This window comes from Rhinopithecus bieti, unplaced genomic scaffold (genome assembly GCF_001698545.2).
Source record: "Rhinopithecus bieti isolate Rb0 unplaced genomic scaffold, ASM169854v2 scaffold_48739, whole genome shotgun sequence".
Classification (NCBI taxonomy): Eukaryota; Metazoa; Chordata; class Mammalia; order Primates; family Cercopithecidae; genus Rhinopithecus; species Rhinopithecus bieti.
In genome coordinates, this window is record NW_016820251.1 from 80,624 (window position 1) to 91,414 (window position 10,791).

At 36.1% G+C, this 10,791-nt stretch overlaps 1 pseudogene; it reads right to left on the reverse strand.

Annotated features, from left to right (window-relative positions):
* Positions 1-778: 778 nt before the first annotated feature.
* The window catches only part of LOC108520382 (keratin, type I cytoskeletal 18 pseudogene), a 12,141-nt pseudogene continuing 2,128 nt past the window's right edge, over positions 779-10,791 (reverse strand).

Consider the following 10,791-nt stretch of genomic DNA (forward strand, 5'->3'; position numbering starts at 1 on the left):
TCCTTTTTATTCTCTGTAAGAATATTTGTCTTTACATCTTTGAGGATACTTTTAATAGTCACTCTAAAATTCTTGTTGGCTAATTTTAAACTTGTGCCACTGTGGGTCTGGTTTCTACTGATTGACTCTTAAGAATGAGTTACATTTTCCTGTTTCTTAATATGTTGAATAACTTTGGATGGTATCTTGGCATTGTCAATGTTAGGTTGTGGAGACTCTCTATTACATTGTATTCCTCCAAAGATGAAGATGATTGCATTTGTTTGCTTGTTTTTTGCTTTCTTTATTTTTGTTTGTTTGTTTGTTTGTTTATTTGAGCTGGAGTCCTGCTCTGTTGCCCAGGCTGGAATACAGTGGCACGAACGTGGCTCACTGCAATCTCCAACTCCCGGGTTCCAGGGATTCTCCTGCCTCAGCCTCCCAAGTAGCTGGGATTACAGGTGCCCGCCACCATGCACAGCTACTTTTTTTGTATTTTTAGTAGAGACGGGGTTTCACCATGTTGGTCAGGCTGGTCTCGAACTCCTGACCTCAAGTGATCTGCCCGCCTCGTCTTCCCAAAGTGTCGGGAATACAGGCGTGAACCATTGCTCCCGGCCACTTGTTTGTTTTAATACACTATCAATTAAGTTGTTATCAAACTTCAAATTGTGTATTTTGTGTGATAGCTCAACTTTCATCTCATTTATTTTATCCTTAACTAAAACCTGCTCTTCACATGTGCAGTTTGCAGGGGTCACCTAGAGATTTTGTCAAAGATTACGCAAAGAATTTCCTCTCTGGAATTCCCTCCTCACTTTACATTCTCTGTGGATTCTCTGAAGTCTATTGTCTGGTAATGCAGCGCAGAAATAGTGCAGATTTTATATTTGAATTTTAGCTGCACCATAAACCAACCGCTGCCCTCTTCAGTCTTAAAGCCATGAAAATGGGTAAGTTACCCTGTGCCATCCCATATTCCAAGTATTGACAACCCTACATTGTCTTCCTGTTTTTATTCACACACTAGTTCCAGAGATTATTGTGGTTATCTATAACCTGATCAGGTCTAGTAAGAGCTCATTTGGCCATATCAGAAATAGAAGTTGAAGATTCATGCTTCAAATAAAAAGGTTAAATTAAATGTCAGAAAGTTAAAATAATAAATTTGTCTAATAATTTTACAAAACTGACTTATATTATGAGGATACTACAAAACCAAAGTGAAATGTCATATCTTGATAGCATACAATTTTGTTAGAAATGTTGCTCCAAAAAATATTAATTCCTTCTTTGATTTATATTCTAACTTACATTTGCTCAAATTAAATTTGTTATTTTAAATTTTTTCAGTTTCCATTTTTAAAAGCAAGAGCATGAAACCTATCACACTTTTAAAAAGTCGCTATTTACTATAAACTATATTTTAAATTTTATCCAAATTTACTTTACATAGCTTTCTTTCCAGCATTAATTATCCTCAGTTAAGGAGTAGTTTCTGTACCTTCAGGTCCATCTCACATACCTAAGCATTGCCATTTATGATGGCAATTGGGAATCCTCAGAACTCAGAACAGTAGTATTTTAGACTTCAGGTCTGTTCTCAATCCGCTCTTTAATCCAGTTCCTGAATCAGCCCCACTTTTTGATTAGGATCCTTCTCCTATGTCAAAAGCTTATATTTGGTCTCTCCCATCTCTCACATACTTTGATTTTGTTATTTCCTCTCTGGTCTTCCCTCCCGTCCAACATCTTCTGCTATGGTGAGGTACCGCTTCTGATATGAAACCTAGAGGTCCCTGCCTCCCGATATTCATGCCCTTGTGTAATTCCATCCTCTAAGTGTGAGCTATAGCTAGGGACTTGCTTCTAATGAATATAACACTGCAAAATTTGGAAATGTCAGTTCTGTGATCAGGTTACACATTATTGTGACTTTGTCCTGCTAGCAGACTCTCTCTCCTTCCTTCTCAGCTTGTAGTTTGATGAAGGAAACTGCCACATTGGAGAGGCTCACGTGGCAATGAGCTGAGGGTGACGTTCAGCCAACATCCATTGAGGAGCCAAGGACTTCAGTCTAACAGCTCACGAGGAACCAAATCCTGCAAAGAACCACATGAACCTGAACTTCCCTAATGAGCCCTTAAGATGACCACAGCCCAGTCAACACTTCGATTGCAGCTTGTAAGAGGCCCTAAAATAGAGGACCTAGTTAAATTCTGTCTAGATTCCATCAAAGGACTTCGATGAAAATATAGTATTTTAGAATAGTGGTTCTCAAACTTAAGCAAGCATCAGAATTACCCAGAGCATTTGTAGAACCATAGATTGCTGAGTCCCATCCTCCCCTTATATGATATTGATGGTGCTGGTCTTGGGGGTCACACTTTGTGAACTACTGTTTTAGAACATGACTCTGGTTACATATGGAAAAAATAATGGGGGAGGAGGGCAAGTAAGGGACCTGTTGAAGGCTATTATAAGAATCCAGGGGCCCTGATCTAAAAAAGTGGCATTGAGAATAGAAGTAAGTGGGCAGATATGTTATATATTTAGGAAGTATAATAATCAAGAATTGGTAACAAGTTGGATAAGGAGGGAAAGAAAAAAGCCAGGAATGACTCCTAGACTTCTGGCTTAACAAATTGGGTACATGGTCATGTCGTTTAAAGCAGAAGTGGTTAAAAGACATGTAAAAGAATAACTATAAAATGTAGTAACAGGACAGTCACTGGCAACCTTAGTGGAAGCAGTTTTGTTAGAATGAAGGGAAGAGTGAGTGGGCTATAGACAAATCACAGTGGAGGAGGTAAGTGGAGACATAAGGTGTACACAACTCTTTAAGAAACTTGGCGACTGGGGAAAGAAATAAATAAGACTCTAGCTAGAAAAGGACACTGAACTAGACAAGTAACTAAAGCCCAGGGTTAGCATTAAGACCAATCCAATCTATCTAATTCATCTTTCTCTGGATTAATTGAGCAGACAGTTCTCTGGATGCTGGTTTGGATAGTGAAAGGAGAAGAGAGAATCTGAGTTCAGAACATGGCAGGTTCTAGAGGGATTCTGGCATTTAGAAAATAGCTGTGTTGGTTAATTGGCAGGGGTGGGATAATAGCATCAGTTCATAGGGCAAAATGGTGATATGAAGGCACCAAATATTCCTGATCGATGTAAAACTGATAAAATACTTTGCATCTTGGTTTATTCATCAGGAGACTTTAAAGTGTACCTTCCTTTTTCTCAATAACTGCTCCTAAGATTTATCCTGAGAAAGTAGTTCTAAATATGAACAAGTGATTATGGAGGAAGATGTTCATCACAGCACTTTTATAGGAAATAATTAAAACCTTACACATCAAACAATAAAAAATAGATTAAAAAGACTATAGTATAACAGTTTGGTAGAATTATACTGCATTTTAAATGGTCATTTACAAAATGAGTAATAACATAGAATAATACTTAGAGTATATTATGTTTTTTAAAAGCCCCTAAGGACTGAGGGACAAGAGATATCACTAGAAGTAAATATGTCCAATTGTATATAGCTGCTACATTCAGATAGTCAAACAACCTGAGGCTTAGTTTTATTTCTTTTAAAAATTCTCATACTTTGGCTATATTTAAAACTTCATAATTCATTGTAAAATGTTCTGCCAACAACAGAGAAAATATAATAAAAATGTAAGTACAATGGCCTTGGAAGACCATCATATAAGTAGGAAGGATAAGATTACAAAAGTATCTGTTTTATTTAGATACTTTTTCTAACCTTATCTTTCCTATATTTTCACATCTCAAGGAGGAGGAGAATGAAGAAGAGAGGTGCCACATGAATTTCTAAGAACCAATTTTGCTGTTTTCTAGCAATAAACTAGATGTATATTCACGGGTCTGGATCGCTAGCTAGCTGAATAAAGGAAACTAAAGTATGAATCACTTTTCTTCCTGTGATTGAAACTGAGATCTTCAGGTTCAAAGCAAAGAAGTAGAAAGCAGAAAACCTGAAATGACAGCTAAATAAATGCATAAAGGTAGCTCTTGATTAACCTCCTCAGGTGCAGGCCGGCCTTCCTCTGCTCTTGTTATGGTCCATCAATTAACCAACTATTTCTGGTGACCCTTAACTTTTCCCAGTGGCTCATAAAAACTTTTCCTTCCTGGTTTGAGAGCTTTCATAAAATCATACTCTCCTTTCTTTGAGACTTCACATCTTAACATAAAATTGGCACCTAAGAGGAGTTTAACATTGCTCATTAAAGGCAACACTACTTCATTTCTCTTCTTTTAGGCAGAGTTTTGAAGTGGAAAAGAACACGAGCAATCAACCCAACTATTCTTCTTTTAATGATTATAATAGTGGTTCTCCTTTTCTTCAAAAAAATGGAGAAAAGTTTGGACACCCCTCAAATCTGAAAGCAGTAGCAGATGGTGGAAACTTAGTTAGGATTTGTTGAAGTTATAGAGAACAACTTCTATTCAGTTTTGAACATATGTACTTCAACCATTGATGACTCCCAGAGATAGTAAAATAGCCACAAGCATAGAAGACGGCGCGCACACACACAAGCACACACACACATACACGCACACACACAGAGAGAGAGAGAGAGACCACTACAGAAAAGATATAAGAAGTAGATTTAGCAGAGTGTTTTTTAGTGTAAAGTAGCCAAATAAAGAGATATAGATGACATGAGAGACATTTTTATCCTGCAGAACCCTTAAGAGGCTAGGGTCTTGGAGAAGCAAGGCAGGAAGGTGTTATGGGTGAGACACAGATTAAAAACAGGAAGATGGTTTATAAGTTAATATAAAAGAAGATGCTCCCTTTTGACACCAAATATAGAACACTAAAGCTATGCACACACCCTTCAATGAGAGACATGCAATGTTCTCTATAGATATTAAACAATCTCAGATGAAAGACACTCACATGTCAATAAATAAGGATGCTCTAGGAAAAATGGTCTCCTGTTTGGCCACTCCAAGAAAAAGACTATGCACAATACACAAATAGATTAAAAGTAAAAAGATAGGGAAAAAGATATCCTGTGCAAACAGTAACCAAAAGGGATCTGCAGTGGGTATACCAATGCCAGACAAAATACATTTTAAGACAAAAAAATCGTTTTAATTAAAAGGAAGACTCTACATGCACTAGGATGTCTATAATTTAAAAAAAAAAATTAATGAATAATAAGTATTAGCAAGAATGTGGAGAAATTGGAACACCCATGTATTGCTGATGGAAATGTAAAAGAGTGCAGTTACTATGGAAAAGTTTGGCAGTTCCATAAATTATTAAAAATAGAGTCACCATATAGCCTAGCATTCTACTCAGAGAATTGAGAACATAAGTTCGCATAATTGTTAATAGCACCCCTATTCATAGTGAGAAAAAGGTGGAAACAACTCAAATGTCCTTTAACTAAATGGATAAATAAAATGTGGTATATCTATAAAATGGAATTCTATTCAGCCATAAAGAGAAATGAAGTATTGATATGTGATGCAACATAGATGAAACTTGAAAACATGCTAATTGAAAGAAGCCAGTTTTAAAGGCCACATCTTATGTGGTTTCATTTATATGAAATGTTCAGAACAGGCAAAGCAATAGAGACTGGAAGTAGATTAATGGTTGAAAATGTTCTGGAATTAGATAGTGGTGCTAGTTGTACAACACGTAAATATATTTAATGCCACTACATTGTTCACTGTAAATGGCGAATTTTTATATGAATTTGATCTCAATAAATAAATAGATGATAGTGTATGAGAAGAGGTTGGATGTTGCCTAATGTATACTTGTGTTTGAAGATAGAGAAATGCACAAGACTTTGCCTGTTTTAAGATTTTTTTAATTACAGAACAATATATTTCCAATGATAAAATGTCTACAAGGAAGAGCCCTTTTAGGTGAGCAACTGAGAAGTGTTGCTGGTCTGCATTCATTTTCTTTTTACCTCCTAAAAGTATTATCTCCCTTTCATGTCACATACATTTTATTTACTGTAAGTATACTGTGAAAGCACAAAGGAGGGAAAAAAAATGAAATCTGATTTCCCCTCTAGAAGAAGAAATTTCTATTTGCACCGATATACAAATATATTGCAAATAGAAACTTACACATCTGTGTCTAAACCAGCAAATAGACTCAGACCTTAGCTGGTTAAAACATAAAATTGTTATGTTCTAAAATAAAATGAAAATTTTAATTTAGTTTTTTAACTGATGAATGTACAACAAAGAAATCTAAAATCATTTTCCTGTTCTACTTAATTATATTCCTTATTTATTTCCATTAATGAAATCAATTAGAAGCAATATAATTTTGTGTATTTTCTTTGTTTTTATTTTGGCTAACACCTGATTTAGGAAAGCCTTGTCCTTTGCATATAATCTTCATAATGTAAATATATAAAACTAGTGGAAGTTTTGTTTTTGTCCCTTTTTTTTTTAACTTTTATTTTCAGTTTAGGGGTACATGTGCTCTATACATATCTGAAAGCAAACTGATGAGTTGCATTGATACTGAATTTTTAGATCTTGAACTAGATTTCTACATCTATACAAAAAAATGTAAGATGATGAATATGGAACATTCATGAAAGGTCAGTAGGTGCATAATGCATCTAATATGGCCAAGAACTCTTTAAAAGAGCAATTTGCTTATGAAACATTTCTTATATATAAAGATATTTTTAAAAATTAATTCTTAACATGACAGAGGAGGAAAGAGTTCTTCATTTTAACACAAGATTATAATTCAATCATTTTTATGTCAGTAACTTTATACATTGCCTGAAGGAAGACTGAAGGCCATGGGTAGCAAATATTATAACAAAATTAAGTTTGAAATAATTATGCTTGCTCTTTGAAATTTTTGAGAACCACCCTTAGTCTCTTGATGGTTCCATTTTCTCTCAGATAAACAGCAACTTGTGGGCAGCTTCCTCTCAGACTCACTTACATCTCAATCAAACAAAAACACTATAGCCAATCCCTTTCTCACCTCCCTCATACACACCATCTCTACAAAGCCTAAATCTAGGTAGCCCCTTCTTTTCACTTTCCCCTTTCTTTGGAATCCTAGCTCACCTTCCCAAGGTTTTATTTTCCTCCACATTCTCTCTCTCCCCAGTAGCTTAGTCTATCCTCACTGATAGATTCTTCCCTCAGTAAGCAAAGTCAAGCTTCTCCAATCCTAAAAACACAAGCAAAACACTCTCCCTTGATTTTCTGCTCCTCCCTCGTTATTTTGCTATCTCCTTTCCTCTCAGCCAAGCTTCTTGAATAGAGAATTTAAGCAATTCAAAGTCTCCATTTCCTCACCTCTTCATTCACGTACTTCACTGGTTTTAAATTTTCATTTGAAAATTACATATATATATGTGTAATTTCCTCATGATCTCACCACTTCTTAAGAAAAATGATATGTTAAAACATGAAAGTTTGCCTTCTCCATTTATGCCTCTCTTTGTCAGGCTCCTAGAAAACTATGCCAAGGCTTTCTCTGGGATAAAGATGAGCCATCTGCAGGGTAGCACTAAAACATAAAACTTGCTCTTTTATTCCTCTGAAGTAATTTATATACCTTACCATCAGAAGGAAGCAAAATCATGCAATAGTTTTCAATTATTTTATCTCCCTCAATGTCATGAGAACTTTTACATGCTTACAGCTTTGAATATTTCTATGAGAGAAGAAAGGAAATATACTTCTCAGTGTCCTAAATGTGAAAGGAAAGGTAATATCATTGTTGGTATTTGGTACACAAAAAAAGGAGCATTGGACTAGATTGCATCATGGAGCTTAATCACCTTTTATAGGGTGATATGGTTTGGATTTGTGTCCCCGCCCAAATCTCATGTCGAATTGTAATCCCAGTGTTGGAGGAGGGGCCTCGTGGGAGGTGATTGGATCATGGAGGTGGATTTGCCACTTGTTGTTCTTGTGACAGGGAGTGAGTTCTCAGGCAATCTGGTTGTTTAAAAGTGTGTGACACCTCTCACTTTGCTCTCTCTTCCTCCTGCTCCAGCCATGTAAGTCGTGCCTGCTTCCCCTTAGCCTTCCACCATGATTGTATATTTCCTGAGGCCTCTTTAGCCATGCTACTTGTACAGCCTGCAGACATATGAGTCAACTAAACTTTTTCCTTTATAAGTTGCCCAATCTCAGGTAGTTCTTTATAGCAAGGCAAGAATGGACTAATACATAGGGCTGTCTTCACTCTTTAAGTTTCTTAAGTAATTGGAAGAAAGAAGTCACACAAGCAAGAACAGAGAAACTAATGGGAATAATATGTAATAATCACTTTATATAATCTTAAGTAGAAATAGAAGGGTTTTTGTTGAAGAGCCTTTCTAGCTGAATCTGTCCCTTGGTGTTCCGAATCTTTAACTCACTGTCTTATAGGAAGAACTCATTCATTGACTTGGGATCTGGTCAGAAGAAGAGTTTTAGCCAGTAATTTCCTTAAACACCACACCAACTGACTTCTAAGAGTTTTCCTTTTTTTTCTTGCATTTATCTGTACTTATCTATGGGTGTTCACAAAACACAGAATAAAACAAGAATTGCATTTCAAACAAATTCAAATGCTATAGGATTTACTTTTAGAGTTCTGGCTCCCAAAGCAGCAAGAGTAGGCTAGCCCTGAGAAGGCCACGCAGTGGTCAAGTAATCACTGATTCAGTCCCCGAAATAATAAAGGAAAATACTGTATCTCTTGTTTCAAGAAGGCTGACTGGAAAGAAAGGAGAAGACAGAGGAATAATTAGATGGAAGATCGGGATCAAGGGAGGGTGTTTTCCTTGTGTTTTTAGGATTGGAGGGGACTGGATGTATGTATTTACTGGGGATTGGGCAGTATTGGCCTAGATCTGAGAAGGAAGACCAGTCAGAAGCTAAAATAGTGAATATTAAGACCGTTGAGCAGCGTCAGAAAAGCAAGTCTTCTATATCCATTATTTCATGTGATCAACACATTATATGAAAATGCCAAAGGCTAAGAGAATCTTCTGCATAGAATCTTTTAGTTTGTTTTCTTGAAGGACGGTGTCTTAGTCTGTTTTGTGTTGCTATAACAGAATACCTGAGACTGGGTAATTTATAAAGAAAAGACTTTTTTTGCTCACAATTATGGAAGCTGGGAAGTCCAAGAAGCATGGCACCTGCATCTGCTTGGCTTCTGGGAAGGGTATCATGTTGTGTTACAACGTGGTGAAGAAGTAGAAGAAGTGGGCATGTGCAAAGAGGTCAAACATGAGAGTCAACCTCACTTCGTAACAACCTGGCAGAAACAAATTCATTCCTAGAAAAACTAATCCATTTCCATAAGAACTATTTCAGTTTCTTGAGAAAGATATTAATCTATTTTAATGACCTAATGATCTCTTAAAGACATGACCTCCCAACATGGTTGTACTGGGAATTAAGGTTCCAACATGAGTTTTGGCAAAGACACCTAGACCACAGCAGAAGGACTTCCTTATAGATACAAAATTGAAGCCCAGAAGGACTGAGTGACACAACTAATTAGTGGCTGATCAGTTGCATGAGGGATCCAGTTCCCTTTCTGAGGCCACTGTGCCACTGCTGAGGTGGAAGAGAAGAAGAAGAGAAAGGAGACGGGAAACATTTGACACCTACTTAACATGGGATTATTACCATCTCTCAGCCGTCTTTTCTGTTTTCTACAAAATAAATTCAATTTCCTCATTGATTTGTTGCCACAAATACCTTACTTGCAGAGATTTGAATTACTACAAACATGTGCCCCAGTTTCATGCTGAGTAAATGTGCAGTCAGGGTTTTCACATATCATCTTTTGCTTGACATCTCTACTCTCTGTATGACTTAAATGATAATAGCCAATAATACTACCATTCGTTAAGTACCTACTGTGAACCAAAGATTTTGTTACAATTAACATATCACATCTTCCTCATTAAAACTCCATAAAATGAGATTTATTAATTTCCTTCTTGAAATGAGGAAACCAAGGCTTAGGAAGTTAAATAAGTTGCCCAAGGTCACGTAGTCAGGAAGTATTGGACCATGATATAAACACAGGTTTACCCAACTGTAGAATTCAAATCTTCAACACCACCACCACCCTGTCTTAATCCTAACTGCCATCTTCTCTTCAGGGTCCCATGTTACCCTCATATCTGAGAGTCACAATTGTCCAAAATCACTGATAATAATTCATCTTTTTGTGAGAGAGCTCAAACTCAGAGTTATTTCTTTTCTTTTCTCAGATTGATAGTATTTGGTTATTTTTCCAAATTTATTTATGTATTTTAAACTGACAAATAAAATTGTGTGTACTTATTAGGTACAGCATGATACTTTGAAGTATATAAACATTGTGAAATGACTAAGTCTAACTAAAATATACATTACTTCACATAGTTATTTTATGGAGAGCATTGTTCAAAAATACAATATATGGTCATTAACTATGGTCATCATGCTACAGATCTCTTGAACTTATTCCTCCTAATTGTAATTTTGTATCCTTTGACCAACATCTCTCCGAATCGCCCCCTCACCCACTCCCTGCCAATCAGCCCAGCCTCTGGTAAACAAGATGCTTTTCTGCTTCTATGAGATCAACAATTTTAGATTCCATATATGAGTGAGATCATATGGTATCTGTTTTCCTGTGCCTGGCTTATGTCACTTAACAGAATGTCATAGAGGTTTATTCATGTTGTCATAAATAACAGAATTTCCTTCTTTTTATGGCTGAATAGTATTCCATAGTATATATATTATATATATATATATATATATATA